Below are 11,659 nucleotides of genomic sequence, written 5' to 3'. Positions count from 1 at the left end.
GCATAGAATGACGTGAAGCTGGAGTCCATTTCATCTATCCAACTTTTCTTCAAACTGAAACTCTTGCTTAACATATTTGAGACAACCTTTATGGGAACTCAGTGCTCCTACCCCTCCCCCCAACTGTCTTTAAGACAGTCTCAACCTCTCAATACACATTCTTGTCACTCTCTAGATCGGGCCTTTATTTCCTTGTCCTTCTTTTAGCTTTAAAAGTCACATCTTCCAAAAGCAAGTTGTTAATCACCTGACTCTGCATTGCTTAGTCATGGTTAATTAAGACCATGAGGTATTTCACGTAAATAAATATCAAATCTCTGTTATCTGTGATGGATTTTTATGTCATAGTTGTTCCGTGTCTCTAATCAGTATGGTCTCCCAGATTTATTTCATATTATCACTTCTGTTGCTTTTATTTTCACTTCATTGAGATTATATGGGACTCATCAGAAGGAAAAGTTTGACCTGTAGGCCTATGCCAACCTGTTTTCTTAATCATTAGCATCTATTCTGCCTGTCTGAAGACCAGAGAGATCAAAATAATTTTCATAGTAAGTCTTAGTTCTCTAGCATTGAACCAGTTTATATTGATTTTATTAGTGAGGGATGAGGGAAGGGAATGGGATAGAGTGTAGACTCAAGTTTTATAAATTCCGAGATTAGGTTAGTAATTTTTGTCACTATTTCAGATCCTTTGGGTTTTGTTTTGTTTTGTTTTTGCAACATTTAGCCTGGTTTGTGCAGTTCACCCAGTTATTTTTGGGTGCAAATAAGTGGTCTCTTTCAACCCAGAGTTTATAGGAAAGGAATTCCTAACTATAATCTGAACACAGCTTCCTTTTATTCCAAGATGTATGAGGAAAGACTTATTCATTCACTCGTTTAAAATTCAGTAAACATTTGTTGAGTATCCTCCATATATAAGATGTGTTGCTAGGCATTTAGTCTACAAAGACCAAAAAAAGGGGAAGGACAGCCCTGGCCACAAAATTATTATATTCTACATATAATATCAGATCAATGTGTCAAGTATTTATTAAAGCTCCATTATGTTCAAAACCTTGTGTTAGCTGCTAGAGATAAAGAGACAAAATCAAAAGCAGTTCATCCCTTCAAGGAGCTTATAGTGGTTGGGAGTTACCTGAGACTTAAATCATTTTGATATGATTTCATTTTGTTACACATGATTCAAATACCAGGCTTTCAAGAGATGAAACCAGATTTAAGTTATTTTCTCCAACTTTAGTTGCTTCTCTGTCAATTGAGTTTTTAATTTCCTGCCATGAATATGTGTAGATAGCAACCCTTACCCAAATTAAAATCAAATATTCTCAAGGTAAAAATCAAAAAGGAATCTATTACAATCTCTTGCAAGAAAGGGCAACTCTCAACAGAGTGTCAATAGAGGAGTGCAAAACCAAAGTACAAACATAAGATAATATGGACCCTAACCAGAAACCCTTATCCCACGCCCCCCCCCCACTTTTTCTCCCATTGTCTGAGGGAGTCCAGGCTAACACCCTAAATGGGAAATCTATCCCAAACACAAAAGAATACTAGAAAATAGCAAATTCTTTACCCATTAAGTAGTTAAATGCTAATTAAGAGGACCAAAGAAAGGGGAGAAAAATGTTTGAACACCTACAGCCTTTTCGTTATAGCTTAACTTGTTATTGCAAAGTCTCAAGTCACAGTTAGGGCATAGGTCAAGACCACATTCTTATGAGTCTCAATTTATTCCATTCAGACACATTTCATAACTCTTATTCTGTGTTTTTAAGAATGTATATTACTCTAAGGACATAAAAAGGACAATTAAATAACTATTAGAGATATTGCATCAGTTTTTGGTATGGACAAGTCAAGTCTTTTAAGAATCATTCAAGGCTTCATACAACATAGCGCTCAAGAACAAAAGAAAGAACAATTCAGAATTTAAAATGATGCCAAGAATTGACAAGCTATTGCTATGAAACAACCTAATTAATGCCCAGAAAATAAACAAAAACCTTTAAAGGGACCTGGCTGCAACGTGGGGTTGTTATTGATTCTTCTCTTGAAGTTTGAACAGTGATGAAAAGCTCAGTTTAAAAAAAACAAAACAATTACCAACTATTGGTATACATAAAGGGGGAAAAATGCTTTTCATGGTCACTACAATACAAAGACTGCAGTAATGAAGATTGGAAAAAGATAATTTTTACTGATGAAACTCACCTTCTAATTCAAGGCAGTATCAAAATTGTTATCAGAAGTCCAGTTGAATCTCTTCACCAGATCACAATGCAAAATAACTATCTCAAATTCTTAGGGATATTTTTTTACCTTCAGAGAACCTGCAAGTCTTCTCCCCATTGAGAGAATGATGAACTTTGATAAATATATTGATATAATGAGAAATAGAATTGTTCCAGAATTACAAATATTCTAAATGGAGGTAGAATACTACCATGTAAACTTCCACATATCTCAATAGGTTAAGAAATTTTTCTAAGAGATGAAGAAAAACATACTTAAGATTGCCTGGGAATTCATCTCATTTCAATTCCATGGAAAACCTATGGGCTAGACTTGAAAAAATTAACGGTTTGCTTAAGATATGCTCAATAACCAATATGATGTGTTGTTTTACATGAAAAATTAAAGAATTTGTGTCCAAATCTTGTGAATTCTATGCTAAATCACATAAAATAAATAATTTCAGCAAAAAAGAAGACATTGCATATTAAAAGGTTTTTTTTTAAATTTAAAAAGTTGTGAAGTTTATTGTATAAGTTTAAATTGTGTAAAATCAGTTATCTTACTTTTGTCTCAAGTAATTTGTGTATGAATGTTATTCTGCTGAAGCAATACAATATATAAACAGATAAATATATACATACTAACCTAAGGACAAAAAAAGCATTGACAACTGAGGAGAAGGGGGCTCTCAAGAAAGCTTTTAGAGGTGGCCCATGAACTGAATGTCTAGGGATTTTAAGAAACAAAAATGAAGAGGACGTACAGTCCAGTTTCCCTGTGAAGGTGGGAAATCAAATGTTCATTTTAGGGAATAGCAGTTAGGCCTATTTGACTAGAATATTAAAGGCCTGAATGGCCTATTGAAAGAAAGTTCTGAGCAAGATTATGAAGGATGTTCAGTGCCAAGTTGAAGAGTTTATATTTTATCCTAGAGGAAATTCCAAAAGGCAACATGACCAGACTTGCATTTTTAGAAGATTATTTTGGCAGCTATGTGGAAGATGAGTTAGAGAGAATAGAGACTGGAAGCCAAGCATCCAATTAGAAACCATATGAAAAAATGCTGTAAATCACTAATAATTAGAGAAATTCAAATTAAAGCAACTTGTTGTTCCATCTCCCACCCATTAGTTTGTCAAAAATGTCCAAAGAGGAAAATAAAAATTATTGGGAGAAGCTAGTATATTGTTGGTAGACTTGTAAATTGATTCAGTTATTCTGGAAAGCAATTTGGAACTGTTTCCAGAAAGTTACCAAACTATGTATATCCTTAGACCCAGCTATATCATTGTTATGTCTATTTCTCAAAAGACTTAAAAGATTTTAAAAGATAATAATAAAGGAAAAGGACCTAAAAATGCAAAACATTTATAGCAGCTAGATGAATGTGAAACTGATAAATTATCCTGTTGAGGGATGGCTAAATAAATTATGGTATATAAATGAACTGGAATTGGCAAATGGCAAAATCATCAGTTTCAGAAGAAACATGGAAGACTTCTATGAACTAATTCAGAGAGAAGTGAGCAGAATCAGGAGAACATTTTATATAAGTACATTATTGAGAAAATCATCTTTGCAAGACTTTAGAACTCTGATCCACACAATGATAAAATTACAAGTCTAAAAGGATGAAGATAAAACATACACCATTCCACTCCTTCCAGGGAAGTGATTAACCTAAAATATAGAACAAGTCATGTGTTTTTCCGACATGGACTATATGGGAATTTGCTTTGCTAGACTACACATATTTATTGAGAGGTTTGTTGTTCAGATTAAAAAAATTTTTTTGACTGAGTGATAGGAGTCAGGGGATGATAGTGAGAGAGACAGATTAATTTTTTTTAAATTAAGTAAAGGAGCCAAAAAGGTGGGGGAGGGGGAGATGGGATTCAGAATTTGATTCTCACCAACAAGTAAAGATCAGTTGTTGTGGGAACAAGAATAACTTCAAAGGCTGAGAATGATACATCACTCCTTCATTAGCTTTCATTCTGTCTGGTCCACTTGCCTGAGAAGCTCTCTCTCCTCATTACACTCTCTGGATTCCTTCAAGACTCAGCTAAACTTGACATTATGCAAAAGGTCTTTCCTGTTTCCTCAGACTGCCCTTTCTTCCTCCCTTAAGTTATTTTGTATCTATTTTGTAAGCATCTTGAATATTCCTTTTTATGTATGTACATGTTGTCTGTTCCCATTCGAATGTAAGCTTCTTGAAGGCAGAAACTAATTTTTTTTTTTTACTTTATAAGTAGCACTTATCATAGTGCCTTACTTATAATAAGTGGTTAATAACTATTTTTTGATTGATTTGTTATATGAGTAGAAAGTGTGAGGTATGTGTGGAGAAAGAGTTGAAAGGATTTAGCAAATGGCTGGATATGGGGGAGGGGGGAAAGGTAAGAGAGAAAGAATCATTGAGGATGACTCTAAGGTTGTAAACCTGGCTGACTAGTAGTATCTTGGTGACTTCAATCAGATTACAAACATTTGGAGGAGGAATCAGTTTAGATGACAAAGATAATTAGTTCTGTTTTGAATTTGTTAAGTTTAAGGTGTCAGTGGGACATCAATTTCAGATTTCCAGTTGATAATATGAGACTGGAGATCAGGAGACAGACTAGGACTGAATATTAAGATTTTAATCATCTGGAGAGAAGTAAACATTGAACCGTGGGAGCTGATGAGATAACCAACTGAGAAAGTATAGAGAAAAGGGAGATGAGATCTCAGGATGGACAGGCTTTAGAATTAGAGGGCAGGAAGTAGATGATGATTCAATAAAAAGAGATTGTGTAGGAGCAGACAGACTGGTAGAACATGTATTTAGATAAGCAAATAGAAGATAATTTGGAGATAAGACATTAATTATAGAAGAAATGGGAAATGGTTTCACACCTGACTTTAAAGGGAATGGAAAATTCTATAGGGGCTTGAGTGTTGTCTGTATTAGCTGAGAGGAGATGAATGCTAGGGTGGAGAAGGGAATTATGTGCATTCCAAACACAAGGAACAGTTTGTGTAAATGCAAGGAAGTGGGAAATAGAATACTGAGTTAGGAAGCCAGTTTGACTAGAGTGTTGAGGATATAAAAGGAAGTAATATGAGATACCTTTGGAAAGTTAGGTTGGAGTCAGAGTGTGAAACTCAAAATACTAGGCTGAAGAATTTAGATTTTGTCATAGAGGCAATGGAAAGAAACGGAAAGCTTTTGAACAAGGGAGTGATGTGACATTTTGCCAGCTATCTGGAGGAAGAGTTTTAGAAGGGAGAACTAGAAGCAAGGAGATCAATTAAGAAGCTATTAACAGTAGTTTGGCTGTTAGTAATTAGGGCCTGAACAAAAGTAGAAGCTATATGAGTAGAGAAAAAGGGGAATGATTAAATGTAGAAGGAATGAAGGAAAAAGAAGAGTCAAGTATGAGTCCAGTGCACCTGGATTGGTGGGAGGATGGCAGTGTCCTCAACTAAAAATGTATGAGAGAAGGAAGGACAGGTTTAGGTAGAAAGAAAATGAGTTCTGTTTGGGCATGTTGAGTGTGAACTGTTGATAAGATATTTGAAGGAGATATTTCCAGGAAGTTTGACAAATAAGACTAAATTTTAGGGGAGATATATTAGGTCTGTTTACATATGTAGATTTGGCAGTTATTTCTGTGGAGATGATAATTGAAGCAAAGGAAGTAAAGAGGTCACCCAGGGAGACTGTGAAAAGTGAGAAGTGGGTCCAAGACACATCCATTAAGTGACAAGTAATGGTAAATCAATGAAACAGACTGAAAGAAATTCGAGAGAGGAAAGTATGTCTAGAAGGAGGGGATGATGTGCCAAAAGCTTCTCAGAGGTCACAGAGGGTAAGGACTGAAAAAAGATCATCGAGGATTAGAGCCATGGTAGCAATCATGAAAAATGAAAGTTCTTTTTATTTTATAGATCTCAGAGTATAAGGAAAATCAAAATGGTGATTTCCCTGCCTTTCTCTGATTTTGGAAATCTGATAGCTTATTATATATTAGGGATTCAAAGAGATCTTAAAGAAGGGAAAGGGATCCACATGTGCAAGAATGTTTGTGGCAGCCCTTTTAGTAGTGGCAAGAAACTGGAAACTGAGTGGATGCCCATCAATTGGAGAATAGCTGAATAAATTGTGGTATATGAAGGTTATGGAATATTATTATTCTGTAAGAAATGACCAGCAGGATGATTTCAGAGAGGCTTGGAGAGACTTACATGAATTGATGCTGAGTGAAATGAGCAGAACCAGGACATCATTATATATGGCAACAAGATTATACGATGATCAATTCTGATGAATGTGGCTCTCTTCAATAATGAGATGATTCAAACCAGTCCTAATTGTTCAGTACTGAAGAGAATCAGCTATACCCAGAGAGAGAACTATGGGAAATGAGTATAGACCACAACATAGCATTTCCACTCTTTTTGTTGTTTGCATTTTTGCTTTCCTTATCAGATTTTTTTCTTTCTAGATCCAATTTTTCTTGTGCAGCAAGATAACTGTATAAATATGTATACATATATGTATATATATAAACACATATAAAGTACATGTTAAATATGCTAAAGCATATTTAACATGTTTTGGACTACCTGCCATCTAGGAGAAGGGGGGGGGGAAGAAGGGGAAAAGTTGGAACAGAAGGTTTTGCAAGGGTCAATGCTGAAAAATTACCCATGCATATGTTTTGTAAAAAACACAAAACATAATAATTAATTAATTTAAATTTATAATAATATATTAGGGATTGTTCCAAGAATGAATGGGATACCTCCTGAGTTATTTATCTCCCTGAGATTCCTTCAGATCCTGAGATTCTATGATCCTATGATTTGGCAATTAAAGTGTCATTGATAGCCTCACGGAGGGCAAATAACAAAACTGAAACAGTTCTTACTCAGCAAGCTTACTTTCTAATTCTATCTATCCTCCACCCTAATTTTAGCATCTATATCAACTACAGAGACATTGGTATTTGTGGAAAAGAAGAATAGCATCATCTGCAGTCACAGTAACAACTAATTCCTTGAATTATTTGGTATCCATGACACTGAGATAGCTAGGTAGCACAGTGTATGGAACTTCTTCACCCCATTTGCCTCATTTTCCTCATCTATAAAGTAAGCTGGGGAAGGAAATGTTGAGCCATTCTAGCATCCTTGCCATGATAACCTTAAAAGGGGTCACAGAGTCATACACAACTGAACAACAATAGTAAACCATGACATCTTCCTCCTCCTCCCAAACCTTCTGGATCATCTAGGTCACCTAGAGATCATCTAGGGCTTCTTAAATTTTTTCTATTCATAAAACTTTTTTTGCCCCCAAATTTTTTACATATACATATATATATATATATATATATATATATATATATATATATACATACCCATATTCAGTTACAAGATCCCCTATGGGGTCATGAACCACAGTTTAAGGAGCTGGGGTTTAGAGCCATTCTCACCAATTTGGACCTGTGGGAATAATGGATAAAAACTAATATCTTTTAGAGACAATTGGAAAATCACATTTTAGATACAGCTGAGAGTCCAATCAAATCGAGTCTTGATTGAGTTGATTGAATTAGCTCTTTCTCATTTTCCATAGTGATGTTTTGTGTTGAGTCAAAACTATTTACATTAATAACCATTTATTAAATGCTGACCATATAAAGAAAGAAAAAAAAGTCCCTTCTCTCACAATCTAATGGTAGAGGATTGGAGAAAAGATAACATGAGAACAATTATATATAAACTATATATATATATACACAGAATGAGCAGGTAGGTGTTACAATGGATAGAATGCTAGGCTGAGAGCCAGAAAGACCCAAGTTCAAATTTAATCTCAGATATTTACTAGCTGTATGACCCTGAACAAGTCACCTCCCACATTTGTCTCAATTTCCTCATCTGTAAAATGAGCTGAAGAAGAAAATGACAAACTGCTTCAGCATCTTTACCAAGAGAACCCCAAAATGGAGTCAAGAAAAATTAGACATGACTGAAGAGTTTATCATCAAGTTTTTTGTTTGTTTGTTTGTTTGTTTGTTGTTGTTGTTTTTGTCATGGAAACATATTCAAGGACTTCCAAAACCATTAGCAGTCCAAGTTGATCAATGAAATCTTAAACACTTAAAATGGGTCCCCCCCCTTTTTTTTCTTGTGTAATAATAGATTTGATTTTCAGATCCACTTTGCCCTGAGGCAATGAATCTATTACATTGATATCATTAAAAAAGAAATTTTAAAAATTTACAAAAATGAACAACCTCTCATATTTGTGGAGAAGGAAAGAATTTATGGCCAAAGAAGAACTAGAGTACGTTATGAAATAGAATTTTGATTACATTAAATTAAAAGGGTTTTGTACAAACAAAACCAATGATTAGAAGGGAAGCAGAAAACTAAAATTTTTTACATCCAAGGGTTCTAATAAAGGCCTCATTTCTAAAATATATTGAGAATTGAGTCAAATTTATAAGTCATTTTCCAATTGATAAATGGTCAAAGGATATGAATAGACAATTTTCAAACAAAGAAATTAAAACCATTTCTAGTTATATAAAAAAATGCTCTAAATCACTGTTGATCAGAGAAATGCAGATTAAGATAACTCTGAGGTACCGCTACCCACTTCTCAGATTGGCTAAGATGACAGAAAAAGATGATAACTGTTGGAGGGAATGTGGGAAAACTGGGACAACAATATATCGTTGGTGGAGTTGTGAATTGATGCAACCATTCCGGGGAGCAATTTGGAACTATGTCTAAATGACTATCAAACTCTGTATATCCTTTGATCCAGCAGTATTTCTACTAGACCTGTATCCCAAAGAGATCATAAAGGAGGGAAAGGGACCCACATATACAAAAATGTTTGTGGCAGCCCTTTTTGTAGTGACAAGGAGCTGGAAACTGAATGGATGTCCATCAGTTGGAGATTGACTGAATAAATTATGGTATGTGAATGCTATGGGATAATATTGTTCTGTAAGAAACAACCAACAGGATGATTTCAGAGAGGCCTGGAGAGACTTACATGAACTGATGCTGAGTGAAGTGAGTAGAAGAGAACATTGTACATAGCAACAAGATTATGTGATGATCAACTCTGATCAACATGGCTCTTTTCAACAAAGAAATGATTCAGGCCAATTCCAATGCTCTTGTGATAAAGAGAGCCATCAGTACCCAAAGAAAGGATTGTGGAAACTGAGTGTTGTAGATCATAACATAGTGTTTTCACTTTTTTTGTTGTTTGCTTGCTTTTTGTTTTCTTATTTTTTTCCTTTTTGATTTGATTTTTCTTGTACAGCATGATAATTGTGGAAATATGTATAGAAAAACTGCACGTTTAACATATATATTGGATTACTTGCCATCTAGGGGAGGAGGAGAAGGGAGGAGAAAAATTTGGAACATAAAGTTTTGCAAGGGTGAATGTGTTTTGAATAAAAAAAAAAAAGCTATTAAAAAAAAAAGACGCTGTCATCTTATTTACTGCTACATTTTAAGATTCTTGATACTTTACCATCTGATTTGAAACTGTCCCAGTGGGTATGCGACAAAAAAACCATTCTGTATGTTGTCTCCTAGAATTCATGGTAGCCCCAGATCCCCTACTGTCAGTTGCCTATAGTTCAAAGGCAAATGATTCTATCCAGAAGACTGAGGAGATAAGACACTGCTACATCTCCGGTCCTCTGTGGATTATCTTGAACTTCATTACAGACTTGGAGTCTCTCCCAGAGTCAAGATGCCCTCATTTTGAAAGTAGACTAAATCTGACTAAAATGACCCTTGTGCAACTTATTTCATCACAGCTGTTCTTCTGGGAAATATTCCAGCATCATTACCCTTCTAAAACCTGACTGAGAAACGCATTTCATCTTCTCTTTTGGACAACCCTTGTCTTTACATTCCATGTTGAGGTCATTATCTACCACATTGTGCACCCAGATGGCCAGAGAGAACCACCCACATGTTAGGGTAGTCCCTTTATAGTTTCAGGAATTACTACTAATCAGTCAATTAGCATTTATTAAGCACCTACGATGTGCCAGATATTATGTTAAGTATTGGAGATACAAAGAAAGACAAAAAACAGCCTCTGTTCTCAAAGAGCTCACGGTTTATAATAGCTTTTTATTTTTCAAACTAAAGATAGTTTTCAACATTCACTCTTGCAAAATCTTGTATCCCAAATTTTTCTCCTTCCCTTCTCATCACCTCCCTTCCCTAGACAGCAAGTAACTCAATGTAGGTTAAACATGTGCAATTCTTCTAAATATATTTCCACATTTATCATGTTGCACTAGAAAAATCAGATAAAAAGGAAAAAAATTAGAAAGAAAAAAAAAGCAAGCAAACAATAAAAAAAGTGAAAATATATGTTGTGAACGAACTCAGTTTAATGGAACAATCAGGACTAATTGTCTACCTTACTTCTTGTGAATTTATTTTAAGAATTTACATTCATACTAAAAATAAAATTATACTTTCTTTCTCATTTCTTCTCATCCTTTAGAAGTTACTTCATTCTTCTAGCAAACTACCTAGAAGTGTTGAAAACTGTTCCAGATAGACTTGCTTCACATTCTAGATAGAGTTCACCAAGGCCAAATAGATTTATTTGTACCACTGACCAAAACCAAACCCCAAATAATCCTTGAAGGTTGAAGGTTTGGTTTGATTCTTTACCTAATCCAGCACATCCTCCTGGGGACTAGGGAAGCAGACTGTCTAGTGAAGCGAGTCTGGTGGCCTTCTGCTCAAGTACCCTAGTATATGTTACCCAGTGAATTGAGAGCATGGCTTGAGAAAGCCATCAGAGATCCTCTTCTTCATACATCAAACCCCACCACTTCCTTCATCAGGAATTGATGGCCAAGAGGAATTTGTGGTGAAGGAGGGACTTGGCTCCAGTTTGTAACACCAGTGTCCTATGGGCTGCGAAAGCTTTGGGCCAGCTGGACCAGTTGGGGAACTTTTTAAGAACCTTTGTATTCTTGAGCTTATGCCTCCTGGAGGCCGCTTAGAAAGAGGGCCACATCCTGGCCCTTGTTCTAGCAAAAGTTTAAGGGCTTAGCAGGAGTGCTGGCAGGTGGGGCAGTGCTTACACAGCAAAAGTGCCAGCATGCCCAGGTGTGCAAATACACCACTGGCAATCCTTATTTATAGTGACTCGATTCCCAGTGTGACTGATTCCTGATCTCTGTAATTCCTTGGCTCCAGGGCTTTTATCTCTGAACTTCTCTTGGTGGCAATCATGTTCTTGGTTTCCTGCTCTCCCGCTGATGGATCCCCCTTGCTCTGTTACACTCTCTCCAGTGACCTCTTGCATAGCATTCTCATAACCCCCCCTGGCTTCTCTGGGACTACCACTGATTTTTGT

At 35.6% G+C, this 11,659-nt stretch overlaps 1 protein-coding gene across 2 annotated transcripts in view; it reads left to right on the top strand.

The window, feature by feature from the left end:
• KCTD20 (potassium channel tetramerization domain containing 20) overlaps positions 1 to 11,659 on the top strand; it is a 76,401-nt gene that overhangs the window by 41,451 nt on the left and 23,291 nt on the right. The gene's annotated exons all lie outside the window — the stretch shown is intronic.

Source organism: Sarcophilus harrisii, chromosome 4, assembly GCF_902635505.1.
Source record: "Sarcophilus harrisii chromosome 4, mSarHar1.11, whole genome shotgun sequence".
NCBI lineage: Eukaryota > Metazoa > Chordata > Mammalia > Dasyuromorphia > Dasyuridae > Sarcophilus > Sarcophilus harrisii.
This window is presented reverse-complemented; position numbering and strand designations above follow the sequence as displayed.